Below are 13,994 nucleotides of genomic sequence, written 5' to 3' on the forward strand. Positions count from 1 at the left end.
TCATCTGTTCTTGTTAATCCACCATGTGGACGATGGAAACTGTAGGGCTCAGACAGCCAGAAAAGAGAACCAGGGCCAGAATCCAGTCACAGCCAGGTGCTTTGAAGCCTTATTAACTTAGTGGGAAGTGCAGACAGCCTTTACAACCTTATAGAGTTACTCAGCCAGAGAGATCAGAAAAGTTACTTTCTTATCAACGACTTTCCAAAATGGAAAATTGCCATGCTGGTTGTGGATTCTGACAATTGTTGTCTCCAAAATAACTTTTCCAAGCTCTGTTTAGAAGTCACACTGAATCCAGTGCTTGGAGACTGTCTGGTCTTTGGATGAAGCAGAATGGCATAGCATGCTCAGGTGTTTGAATGGACTCAGCCAGAAAACCAACACAGCAGACCATTTCTGATATTCAGGTAGCATAGTAAAAGAAATGGGTAAAAAACACACACACAGGGAGGCATTTCAAAAAGTGAACTTTCCTATCTGCAAATTGAAAAGCTGCCGTTTGACCAATACATATTATTGCATGTTGTGTGTGTTTGTGCCTTCAAATCAGCTGTCAGCTGTAACCCCCTTAATTTCATAAGGTTATCATAGGCAAGGTTTTGCCAATTCCTCCCTGTGAAATATAGCCCACAGCACTGGGTATTCCTTGGGCTGATTCTCCATTCAAATCAACAGGACTTTGCTAAATGGGAGACTTAGCACTGCCCTGGCACCACAGGTGCAGCTGGGCATGACTAGGAATAGGGCCTTGTTAAGGCTGTGCAAGACTCTCTCTTGTGATGTTTTTTTGGGGCCTCCTCATTCCAGTTTATACTCAGGTGGCCAAAGTTGTTTTGTTTCTGGCCACTTCCATTTTGCTGGTAACTTGTGCTGTAATGTTCTGCTGTTCTGTGCTTTCTCAGTTTTTATACATTGTTGCTATATAAAAACATTATTCATTGTTGCTGTATAAAAACTGAAAAGTCTTTTGTAGGGGAAGCAGACTATGATGTCTGAAATAAATACTAATACACCTATCAAGAAGTTATTTTTCTGCTCTTACAACCAGATCTGATTAGCTCTAGCATCAAATGACTTGGCAGGGCAGGCAAAGCAAACTGAAGCCATTGAGATGTGGTTGCACTACAATTCCCATTGTCCCTATTGCTATTGGCTGTGCTGGCAAGGGCTGATAGGAGTTGCAATACTGCAACCCCTGGAGGGTTATAAATTGCTCCTGGGTGCCTTAAGGTTTAATTGTTTCTCCCTTCTTATGTTGCATGGTCAGTTGTAGGCAGTCTTTTCCCTAGCTGGGGTGGAGGAGATGCCTGCAGCCCTTTTGAGGAGATGGGCAATGGAGGGGGGGGGTCTCCTCAGAATTGAAGCTTTGTTCCCTTGCAATTTCCACTGGAATTCCAACATATGCCTTGTTTGAGCTCTGTGGCTGCTGTACAGAATTGAAAGTATGTGTTGCTTCCTCCCTGATCTTGCGCAAAACCAAGGAGGTCAAATTCCAGGAGGTCCCTCCGCCTCAAGTGGTGCAACAGTCAGAGCAATCGTGTGCTGAATCAGAAGCTTAGCTCACCCTCTTTCCAGCACTTGGTAGCACTGAGCATGTATGTTGCAGAAGAGAAAAACAGAGAGAGATGAGTGAGCACTTTATTCTTACTGCCGTGAGCCAAACGCACAGGAGCTGTTGCCCTCACACAGGCTCTTCCATGCATTCACAAATTTGTAAAGCAAGTACAGAGGCAGACAACTTCTTCACTAAGGAGTACGTGCTTTTAAAAATACAGTCCCTTGCATGATGCATGAGGCCAAAGTATGGTAATAAGGACTGCAGATCAGAATCCAGCTGTTATGACTTGTCAGTTTTGCAGAGTAATCCCACACATGTGCACTAGTCTTCCCTGTTTTCAAAACAGAAATAAGGAATGTCAAAATTCATGACATGCAGGAAGTAGCTGTTAACAAGTTTCTGTTCTACCTAAGTACCAAATGAAGGAGCCCTGGTGGCGCAGTGGTTAAATGCCTGTACTGCAGCCATTCACTTGAAACCACGAGGTTGTGAGTTCAAGACCAGCAAAAGGGCCCAAGCTCGACTCAGGCTTGCATCCTTCTGAGGTCCTTAAAAGGGGTACCCAGACTGTTGGGGGCAAATTAGCTTACTTGCTAATTAGCTTACTTGCTGTTCACCGCTATGATCTTTGGAATAGCGGTATATAAATAAAATAAATTATTATTATTGATTTCAGTTAATTTAGCTGTGTTTTTCTCTGTAAAATCAACACATTGCCCACATCTATCAATTACATGATACACACTTTTCTGTCTTTATGCAGGGCCCACCTCTAAATATATGGATTTATTTACTTTTTGCATCTTTTTGCATCTTGTTCAGTGTATATATATAAAAGGAAAAGTTTTCAAACCCTCAAAGAAGGGAAAACCTTATAACAAGGGACACTTGCCAGCCCTATAAGGGACAAGCTTTTCAACCCTCAAATAAGGGGCATCGCTTACAATAAGGGACACCTCAAAACTTTAATGTCCATTCAGAATTTAAGTTTCATATGAGTTACATGAGCCTTACTTCCAGAAAAATGGGCAAAAGATTGCACTCTTAAATACTTAGGCTCCTAATGAGTAAGGATAATTTCACATTCCGACTGAGATCTTACATCAAGCAGGTGGAACACAGTGCTCTCTCCCATGCAGTTCTGTGTCCACCCCATCCCCATATAGGCATTTTTTTTGGATGGGGTGCAAGTAGTCCTTTGCAGCTCTCCAACAACCCCTCCTGGGTGGTGGTGGTGGAGACAACATGGAAGCACTTCAGATGTTGATGAAGACTTCGATGAACCAGCTCATCTGGAGCCTTAGGCGTGTTACAGACTGCCCAGAAGGGGTGGTCTGCCGCTGCCACCATTTGCAGCGCGGAGGAGCCCCAGTGTCCAAACTGCGAGGCTCCTCCATGCTGCAAATAAGAAGTGCGGACATGATGCCACGAGGCGCCAATAGCGCACTCACAGCATCATATGTGCTGCGTGACGTGCGGGCGCAGTGCATCCGCTATGTAAAGATGGCGGCCCCCGTGTGGAACGGGCGCCGCCATTTTGTACAGACTGGGTCCGTATTAGGGTTGGGGCGTCCAGAAGGGACGCCCCTTTCTAACCCTAATATGGACCCAGTCTGTACTTTATGCCCGTTTGTAACGGGCCTTAGAGTGGGAAGGAAATCGGAGTACACTTACAGGCAGAACACAATCTCCTATCCTGTCCCTTTGACATTCCAACAGTTGAATTGCCTCCCCACTCGTCCTTCTTCTTGCCTGTAAGCAATAGCCATGTCCATTCCCAGAGCTTGACAGCTATGGCTAGGGGAGAGTTTTGGACATTGTGCAAAGAACTACAGATACTACCTTGCACTCCACCCCCAAAAAAGCATACTGAATTACAGAGTTGGAAAAGACTCCAAGGGCCATCCATGCCATGCAAGAAGACGCAAGCAAAGCACTCCTGACAGATGCCCATCCAGCGTCTGTTAAAAAATCTCTAAGGAGACTCCATCACACTCCGAGGCAGTATGTTCCACTCTCGAACAGCTCTTACAGTCAGGAAGTTCTTCTTAAAGTTTAGGTGAAATTTCTTTTCCTACAGTTTGAATCCATTGTTCTGTCTGTGGAGCAGCAGAAGATACTCTTGATCAATTCTCAATATGACATCTCTTCAAATATTAGAGCATGACTATCACGTCACCTCTTAACCTTCTCTTCCTCAAGCTAAACATACCTAGCTCCCTAAACTGCTCCTGAAAGGGCATGTACACTGGTCATATATATGTGTGTGTGTGTGTGTGCGCGCACACACACACATAAACCACGATTAGGCTGGAATCCTCTTGGTTCGTCCTATTCAATCAATTGGTGAATGATAAATGAATACACAGTAAATCCCATTGATTTAATGAGTCTGTTCTCGACAGGACTAGCAACAGAATTCAAGTCTTATGTGAATATATGTTACTAACATGATTCTGGGCTCTGTTTTCTCTCAAACAGGCCAAAATTCAATAGAGTGGTCCTGTGTCCACTTCCAGAAACCAGTTTCAGCTCAGGAGTGGACAAAGTGCAGCCTTGTTTATTTTTGCAGCCCCACCTCTTAGCAAAAAAGGTGACAAATTGCCATTCCTAGAATCCTCCAACAGTGGCTATTGGGCTTTTAACTAGACTGCAGGGGGTTGCAGCACTACTAACATAAAAATAGTAATTCATTTTTCAAAACCTGAACTGTCCTTTTGGCCACCTTTTCTTCTGCTGCATTTTGGCAGTTTGTATGCATCCCACCCAGAGGATGTCAGGGGCAGAAAATTTGCCTTCACACCTACAAGTTTGCCTACCTTAGTTTAAGAAGGATATTGACAAGCTGGAACCTGCACAGAAGAGGATGACAAATATAATAAAGAGTCTGGAAACCAAGCCCCATAAGAAGCTGCTATTGGATGCATACAGCCCAGAGAAGACTGAGAGGTGATATGACAGCCATCTTGTAGTATCTGAATGACTGTGAGGTGAAAGATGGAGCAACCTTGTTTTCTGCAATGCCAAAGAGCAGAAAGTGAGCCAAAGGATTCAAATAAGAAAAGAAATTCCAGCTAAACATTAGAACTTCCTGAAGATAAGAGGCAGTGGGTAGTGGAATAGACAACCTCAGAAGGTGGTGGACTCTTCTTTGTTGGGTGACATTCTGCCAGGTATGCTGTAGCTGAGGATTTTGTGCATCAGCACAGGTTTGGATCAGACAGTGTTTTGATTGCCACCCAAATCTACAATTACATAATCTAATTTTGTAAAGGACAGCTATTACTTGCTAAACAATGGAAATCTATTTTTACTTTGGCAACGGTTGTTTCATTACTTGTTGTTGTTGTGTGTCTTTAAGTCATTTCTGACTTATGGTGACCCTACAGTGAACCTATCACGGGGTGTTTTTTTTTTTGGGCAAAATTTGTTCATAATGGTTTGTCAATGCCTTCCTCTGAAAGCACCAAGGTCATCCAGTGGGTTTCATGAGTGAGTGGGGAATCAAACCCTGGTCTCCTGAGTTGTAGTCCAACACTCAAACCACTACACCATGCTGGCTCTCTACTTGTAAAACCTTCAAGGAAACCATTTGAAATCCAACAGCAGTACAAAATACAAAAGAAACATAAATTGATTCAACATGCTGACTTCAATGTATAATGTGTGATAGACCGCATATTAGGAAATTTCAGATAAATCTAAGAGCACATCCAGACTGCTTTAGGGTGCATCCAGAGCCCCCATTGTCCCAGATTTTGGGTTCTTTCTGATTTTATTTTGGAGATCCATGCACATTTTGTTTATCCCAGAATATTTTCAGTCAGCTCCTGTTATGATTAGAGGCTTATTATACCAACTCCCCAGGTTTGTTTATTTTAACCCAGTATAAAACCAGAAAGAACACAAACAAAATTTGGGATTTTTCAATCAGTCTGGATGTGCCCCAAATCTATTAAAGATGCATGAATGCACTTACTTTCTTGAACAACCCCAAATGAATACAATGGCCCTTACTTCTTAGTAGACATGTACAGCCTTGAACTTGAACAACATACCAGGATGTTTTGTACTACAGGAACTAAACAGAAATATCTGTTAGTGTTTTATTACTGACAGAATGGTTACTACATGGCCAAGTAATTTATTCTGGGAATGAGAATCTTTTAGTTCAAATCTGTACAGAGTACACACACTTTATTTCATGCATAAAATTATTAAAAACATTGTTCAAAATTACCTTCAGGTGATGTATATATTGTGTATGAATTCTGTTTAGACTTGGGTCCCATCTCTAACATACCTTATTATGTACATATATGCCAACACAGGTATTCCAAAATGAAAATTTTAAAAGTCTGAAATTCAAAACACCTCTGGTCTCAAACAGTTTGGCTAATAGAGGCTCAACCTGTAATATATGTCCAGGTGAGTTGAAAGTTGCTGTCCTAAATGCATTTACTAATTTATTACCCCCCGCCTCTAAGAATAAATAATTACTAGCAAGTGAGGTCCATTGAACAGTGACACTACATTTGCAAAGCACTAGATTACCAATCTAGACTTAATTTTTCAAACTGTAATGTGGGTTGTTTTAACAGATTCAGGGTAACCCATCATAAATTGAGCCATACTGACATCTATCTGATGTGATTGTTTCCACTCATGTATTTATTTTTTTTCTTTGGTTTCTCCCTCTTTGCTTAGCCTCTCCATCCCACACTACTGATTTTTACATGTTCTAGTTTACATTAGACTGGAATGCGAATGGATTTTGTTTTTAGTGTACAAATAATATCATATATAAATAAAGTATTCATGAACAAATTTAAGACATAAAATTGGCAACTGTTTCCCTGGGCAACAATTCCCTTGTGTTTTTATTTATCAACTGCATGAAAACAAAGAATTCGGCAGACTGAATTCTTCCCATTGTTGTGTCTCAGTTTCTGCTTTCTGTGGTTGCTTGAGGATTTCTCTCACCCCTCCAGTGCATACACAATATTTAGAATATAGAAAGAGCTGTAGTAGATACAACTAACAGGAATAGAAAAGTCTTTAGCAAGGGCAGGGAACCTTTGGCCTTCCAATTTTTTTGGATTGTATTTTCTACTCTCAGTGGCCATACTGGGTGCAGTCAATTGGAGTTGTACAACTTAAAAATCTTGAGGACCCAGGATTGCAAAATCCAGTCTTTACTTATTAATGAGAAATTGCAAGGGAGAGGAAAAGATGTCTAACTTGGATCAAACAATCAGTATGTAGAGAGTATGCAGCACCTTTGAGTCTAACTGAAAGAAAGAAGTTGGCAGCAGGAGCTTTCCTAGACTAAAGTCATACTGCCGATTTGTTTCTTTCAGTTAAGTCCCAAAGATGCATCTCTCTACACACTGATTTTACAGATTAACTATGCTGTGGTACAGAGTGCTGAAAAGTGGCGCCCTGCCGGCACCTGTTTTCTCAGGGAAGCTGCAGCCACCAAACTACGCAGCTTCCCTGCAAAGTAAAAGAATGTGTGAAAAGCAGGTTCTTTTTACACCGTGGCTGCCACGTGGCGCTTGCATAACAACGGTGGCGTCCATGTGTACAGGGCGCCGCCATTTTGACATCCTTATCATGTGCTAGGGTTGAGGGGCATCTGGAAGTGCCACCCCGAGGCAATCCTAGCACGTGACGAGGGCGTCGGAAAGGGCTGGTCGGTACCAGCCCACGGCTATATTTTTTAATTGGATCAAACAATGGAAAACTGCTCATTCCAACCTGGTGTGTCTTCTGCATGGGTGAGACAATGGCCTCTACACGACATCTTAGCAAGTGAGTAGTAGTCCTCATATTATCCTAGATCCAAGCCATTTGTGTGCATGCGTGCCTTCAAGTCTCCTATTGACTTGTGGCAACCCCATGCATTTCCGAGGGTTTTCTTTGGCAAGGAATATCCAAGAGGTGGCTTTGCCAGTTCCATCCTCTGAAATACAGCCTATAGCACCTGATATTCATTGGTGGTCTCCCATCCAAATACTGACAAGGGCTGACCCTGGTGGTGCCTTTAGGGCAGGGGTAGGCAAACTGTGGCCCGCGGGCCGGATGCAGCCCGGCAAGGCCTTGGGACCGGCCCCAGCCTGGTCCTGCCGCTGATTGCCGCTGGAGCCTTTGGCCTATCAGGAGGAGGCGGGCAAGGGGGGGCAAGCGGCAGGCAAGGGGAGCAAGCGGCGGGCAAGGGGGGCAATTGTCTATAGAAGCCTCTGAAACATGCATTTATATTAACATTTAAAAAAAATCAGCAATTTTTTAGCGCGTCCTCCATTTGAAAATTTTGTCCTACATTTGTCCTGGTTTATTTATTTAATTTTTTTTTTAAAAAAAATTTAATTATTTATTTTTTGGCTTTGGTCCCCCAGTTGTCTGAGGGACAGCAACCTGGCCCCCAGCTCAAAAAGGCTGCCTACCCCTGATTTAGGGTATGTAAACACCTAATTAAGGCACTGGATATTGGGCAAGTTATCAACTCTATGGAAATGTTTTTATTAGAGATGGCCTTTCTGTTAAGCAAAGAGTGCCTGCTTGAGTGCATTGAATTGTAAATAATTCCTCATTTCAGAGAGATATTAAAAACAATGTTAAAACCAATTTCAAAAACTAAAGGCCGGAAAAAAGAAGACATGCCAACAGGAAGCTTTACAAGGTTGGAGTCAGCCTGATTTTCATTTGGAGGAGGGCATTCCATGATTGATGGCTGCCCTGCCTTTGTGGATTTACTTAGTGCATTTACCTAGTATTTACCAGAGTGGTGGAAAATGCAAAAAGGTGAAAGCATATTTACCATATTTATTGTTCTTTCTTACACATAGAGATAAAACTACAATTTCCCCCCTTATAGTTGTACCTTGATTTTCCCACAAGGAGCACACTTGCAGAAAGGAGCATTAATTGGAGTTCCCATGAAAGTTAATTATGATCACCCAATTCTCTCAAAATCTGGACCGGAATAATTTGGAACCAGAACTCCTCTGATCATGGACGATAAGTAGATCTTCCTTGGTTAGTACCTGGATGGGAAACTGCCAATGAATACCAGGTGCTGTAGGCTAAATTTCAGAGGAAGGGACTGGCAAAACCACCTCTGAATATGACAGATGACTTGAAGGCACACACACACATGTATTAACTTAAAGTTGTTGTTGTGTGCCTTCAAGTTCTTTCTGAGTTATGGCGACCCTAAGGCAAACTTATCATAGGGTTTTCTTGTCAGATTTCTTCAGAGCAGGTTTGCTGTTGTCATCCTCTGAAGCCATGAGAGTGTGACTTGCCTAAGGTCACTCTTTGGGTTTCCATGGCCAAGCTGGGATTCAAACCCTGGTCTGCAGAGTAAATGTGTCTTTCCCATCCAAAGGCCCATTCTCTGATTTTGGAGAGATCCTTTAGAAACTTTTTCAGGGATGTAGCTACAGGGATGGGGGAAAATGAGGACATTTTCTCCTGCCCCAAAAGAGAATTTTGTCTCCCAATTTTGCCTCTCTCCTTCAGTCTCCAACTAACACTTCAGTTGGTTATTTAGGAATACAATTTAGGCCTCCAAAGAAAGGGAAGAGACAAAGTGGAGTTGTGGGTGGGAGAAATCCCAGCATCTCACTCTTAGAAATGCTAGAAATTTGGGGACTAAAGAAAAATTTAATGGGGGGTGAGAATTCTCAGGGGAGTGGGTGGGTTAATAGTCCCATTTCTCTACACTCGAGTGTAATAAGTAATAATGAACTTTTGTTACATTAAAAACAAGCTACTATCGGTATTTGGAATCTCAATTTCCTTCCAGCTTTTCTTCAGGAATTGAGTAAAATTTTGAAATAACCTAAAACGTGAGGCAGCAGTTTTCAAACAGGTTGCGTCCAAACTACAGAAATAATCCAGGTTGGCACGGCTTTAACCACCATGGCTCCATGTTATGGAATTCTGGGAATGGTAGTTTGTTGTGCTAGCAAAATTCAAACCCACTCCCATAACCGTCTGTCCTGCGGCCCAAAGCAAAGGAGCCTCTCTCCTTCTTCTCTTCCTCCATGATGAACCACAGCAGTGATTCCCAACCTGTGGGTCGGGACCCCTTTGGGGGTCCAATGACTCTTTCATGGGGGTCGCCTAAGACCATTGGAAAACACCTATTTAATTAGAGTTATGAAGTAGCAATGAAAATAATTTCATGGGTTTGGGTCACCACAACATGAAGAACTGTATTAAAGGGTTGCGGCATTAGGAAGGTTAGGAATCACTGAACCACAGAATGGGAGAACTGTAGTCGGAATTCAATGATATGGCCCTCTTAGTCAGTGGAATGAGTATTTCAGACAGATTTTGTAGCCCCTTTGAGACTCACTGGAAGAAAGAAGTTGCCGCAGGAGCTTTCCTGGACTTCAAACTACTTCCTCAGATGCATTTGGTCACTACAAGATACTACAAGATCTCTCTAGATACTTGTTCAGGAGGGATTTGCCTTTGCCTTCCCCTGAGGCTGAGAATTCAAAGACATAGCTGTGTTAGTCTGTAGAATCAGTAGAGAGAGATCTTGGAGCCCCTTTGGAAAGAAGCTGGCAGCAGGAGCTTTCCTAGACTAAAGTCTACTTCCTCAGATGCATCTGAGTCAGAAGCACTCCCCAAAGGCCATGTAGTCCAACCCCCAGACGCTGGAAATCCACAGGTAAAGCATCCCCACCAGGCAGCCATCCAACCTCTGAGGGAAAAGCCTCAATGGCCCACGTGGCCAACCTAAGTCCAAGGTGTGTGTGTGTGTGAGAGAGAGAGAGAGAGAGAGAGAGAGCTGGAGGAAGCCTCCCCAAAAGATGGGTTCATTTGTCTGCTTGAAAGACCACCAGGCAGCAGAAATCCAGCATGAAACGAGGACGCCTCCTCCTCCTTGGGATCCCTTCCAAATCAGTAGAAGAAGAAGAGGAGGAGGAGGAGGAGGAGGACAGTGGCTCTGAGGGGTTTTCTCTTTTCTTTGCAAGGCTAATATTGGAACGTACTAAAAGAAATGACAGTACTTGCTCATAGGAAATCATTGGGGAATATTTACAAATAGGAAACATAGAGGAACACTTGCCTATAGAGAAACTATACTTGCCCATTGGGGTATAATACACTGGGGGGTCCTTGGGCAGGTATTCCCCAGTGATTCTCTATGGGCAACTCCTGTCATATTAGCCCTTTCCCAGGCAGAGGGAGAGGAGGGAAAGCGCTCTGGATGTTGCTCGGCTCCGTCGCACCACCGTCGTCTGGAAGCTCCGACTCTAATCCGTATCTAGACCTCATTGCAACGCTGTGTCTACCGGTCAAACCTTCCCCTGGATGCAAAGGGATTTTGCAGCACTTTTGAGGCTGCATCCGCACTTTATAAATAATCTGGTTTGGTGGCGCTTTAGCTGCCATGGCGCAAGGCTATGGAATTCTGGGAATTGCAGTTTGTTGTGGCACCAGGGCGCACCTTTTATTTGTCCATGCCCCCCCCCTTAGCGTTTTGCGGCGACCTTGGCCCTCCCTTTCTGGGGCTGCATCCAGGCTTCAGAATTAATCCGGTTCGACCCCGCTTTAGACAACCGCCAGGAGTCCGTGCCAGGCGTCTGTAGCATTGCGAGACATTCAGCCTTCTTTGTCAGAGAGCTCTGGTGCCGTACGAGTCCACACTACAAGTCCCAGAATGCCACAGCCTTGAGCCATGGGACTAAAGCGGTGTCGAACCGGATTGTTCCTGCAAGCGGAGGAGCCGGCGGAGTCGGTCCAGGGAGAGGAGCCAGACTGGAAAAGAAAAAGGGGCTCGTCCGAGGCCCTCTCTGCCTGCGCCCCTCCCTTCTTCCCCAGGAGCCCCGGGCAGGGCAGCAAGAGAGGCCGCGAGCGAAGGAGGGAGCGGGGCCAAAGGCGAGGCACGGACGGGGTTCGAACCCGCGATCTTCGGTTTACGAGACCGACGCCTTACCACTTGGCCACCGCGCCTAACGGGCTACACGCAGGGAAGGAGGCCGCCAGGGGGAGGCAGCCCCAGCCGCAGGGAGGAGGAACGCCAGGCCCCCTCTCCTCCGCCCAAGGACCCAGGGAAGGGGGAAGGAGGAGGCCACGCAGGGACGGACGGCCTCCCTGCCTGCCTGCCTTTCCTCCCTCCTCCTTCTTTCCTCCCTCTTGCCTGCCTGCTTTCCTCTTTCCTTCCTTCCCGCCTTCCTTCCCTCCTTCCTCTTACCTGCCTGCTTTCCTCTTGCCTTTCTTCCTTCTTTCCCTCCCTCCCTTCCCCTTCCTTCTCTTCCTTCCTTCTTTCCCTCCCTCCCTCCCCCTCTCTTCCTTCCTTCCTCCCTTCCCTCTTCCTTCCTTCCTTCCTTCCCTCTTCCTTCCTACTTTCCCTCCCTCCTTCTTTCCTTCCCTCTTCCTTCCTTCTTTCCCTCCCTCCCTCCCTCTTCCTTCCTACTTTCCCTCCTTCCTTCCTTCCCTCTTCCTTCCTTCTTTCCCTCCCTCCCTCTTCTTCCATGCTACTCCCCTCCCCTTCTTGCCTTCTCGTGCCTTCTTCCTTCTCTCCCTTCTTCCTTCCCTCTTCCTTCCTTCTTTCCCTCCCTCCCCCTTCCTTCCTTCTTCCTTCCGACTTTCCCTCCCTCCTTCCTTCCTTCTTTCCCTCCCCCCTCCCTCCTTCCCTCTTCCTTCCTTCTTTCCCTCCCTCCCTCCCTCCCTCTTCCTTCCTTCCTTCTTCCTTCCTACTTTCCCTCCTTCTTTCCCTCTTCCTTCCTTCTTTCCCTCCCTCCCTCTTCCATCCTACTTCCCCTCCCTCCTTCCTTCTCTCCCTTCTTCCTTACCTCTTCCTTCCTTTTTTCCCTCCCTCCCTTCCCTCTTCCTTCCTACTTTCCCTCCCTCCTTCCCTCTTCCTTTCTTCTTTCCCTCCCTCCCTCCTACCTACTTCTCCTCCCTCCTTCCTTCCTTTTCTCCCTTCTCCCTTCCCTCTTTCTTCCTTCTTTCCTTCCTTCCCTCCCTCCCTCTTCCTTCTTTCCCTCCCTCCCTCTTTCTTTCCTTCCTTCCTTCCTTCCTTCCAACTGAAGCCGAGAGGCTCCCCTCAGACATTTCTTCTCCCTCTGAAAAGACTCCCCAATTAGCCGCCTATTGCCTGCCCAGACCGAGTCGCCCCTTTGCTAGAAGGGAGCTGCGTCCACACTACGGAATTAATCCACTTTCACACCGCTTTAGCTGCCTTGGCTCCTTGCTATGGAACCTTGGGATTTGTAGTGTCTTGTGGCACCACAGCTCCCCCTGAATGACAGAGAAAGTCGCCATGCTGCAGGAGGCCCCAGGAGAATCCCTTAGCAGCAGGAAGCCGTGACGGTTGTTTAAAGCGCGGTCGAACCGGATTAATCCTGAAGAGTGGATGCAGCCCCAGAAAGGAACAAATTAAATAAATAAGGAGGACGGGACTTAAATAAAAGCTGAAAGCGCTCCTATAAGCGTCATTCCCAAAGTGGTGCTCAAAATGGAGGGCTTTGTGGGACTCCTCCTGGAGAGAAGGTTGAAATGAAGGACGGGACCCCTCTGGCAGATTATCACACTACATTCTTATAGCACTGCTATGCCGCTTTAACTGCTCTGGCTTCCTCCTGTTGCATTCTGGGGTTTGTAGTTGAGGGAGGGGCCTTTATCATTCTCAGCCAGAGAGCTCTTAGGCCTCATTGAACTACAAACCCCAGAATGCAACAGGAGGCAGCCAGAGCAGTCAAAGTGGAATAGCAGCACTGTAAGAGGGTAGTGCAGCAATCTACAGAGCAGGTCGGACAAACCACATTACCACACTGAGCTGTTTTGGATGGGAACTGACTACTTTTCCTTTAGGCCCCAGTGTACTTCAGTAAGAGCCAGTGTGGTGCAGTGGTTTAGGATTGGACTTCAACTGTGGAGACCAGGGCTCAGCCATGAAAACCCAGTGGGCAAGGCCCACACTCTCAGCCCCAGGAACCCCCGTGGTATGGCCACCATAAGTCAGAAGTAAACAAAGGTTATTGTTGTGATATTTGAAATGGTACGTGACAAAGAAGATGTATATAAAGGGACACAGGAATTGTGTGTGTGTGTGTGTGTGTGTGTGTGTGTTTTTGTTGGGATATAGCAACTTCGCATGCTGAGACTTTCTAGTAATGCATGTCTATGGTATTTTATTGCTTACTAACAACCCCTACTCATTGCCCCTCCTCATTTCCTGTTTACCCACGAGGACACCTAACCTTTTTGTTCCCTGGAGAAGAAGAAAGCAAGGATGAGTTGCCATTACTATCTACTTACCTACTAATCTCCTTGCCTGTGTTGGGAGCTGATGAAGGATGCTGAGGCAGCATCCTTTCCTAAGATACATGTAGACTACCTTTCTACCTCATTTTTCTTGCAAGATGAAGTTAGAGCTGTGTGTCTCTTCATACACATGATTTTGTAA

At 45.4% G+C, this 13,994-nt stretch overlaps 2 long non-coding RNA genes and 1 other non-coding gene across 4 annotated transcripts in view; 1 reads left to right on the forward strand and 2 right to left on the reverse strand.

Annotated features, from left to right (window-relative positions):
• Positions 1-13,994, forward strand: part of LOC121923324 — a 37,571-nt gene that overhangs the window by 15,043 nt on the left and 8,534 nt on the right. Inside the window, exon 1 of one of the 2 annotated variants that reach the window (XR_006102357.1) lies at positions 13,270-13,990. The exons of the other annotated variant lie outside the window; for it this stretch is intronic. This is a non-coding gene — a long non-coding RNA (uncharacterized LOC121923324). Of the gene's footprint in view, positions 1-13,269; positions 13,991-13,994 lie in introns of those variants that run through there. 2 annotated transcript variants of the gene reach the window in all.
• Positions 1,628-11,682, reverse strand: LOC121923323. The gene is made up of 3 exons (XR_006102355.1): positions 11,520-11,682; positions 5,541-5,642; positions 1,628-1,892 (listed from the first exon to the last, which is right to left on the reverse strand). It is a non-coding gene; the product is annotated as an uncharacterized LOC121923323 (long non-coding RNA).
• On the reverse strand, positions 11,465-11,536 carry TRNAT-CGU. Its single transcript has one exon. It is a non-coding gene; the product is annotated as a tRNA-Thr (tRNA).

Source organism: Sceloporus undulatus, chromosome 2 (assembly GCF_019175285.1).
Source record: "Sceloporus undulatus isolate JIND9_A2432 ecotype Alabama chromosome 2, SceUnd_v1.1, whole genome shotgun sequence".
Lineage (NCBI taxonomy): Eukaryota > Metazoa > Chordata > Lepidosauria > Squamata > Phrynosomatidae > Sceloporus > Sceloporus undulatus.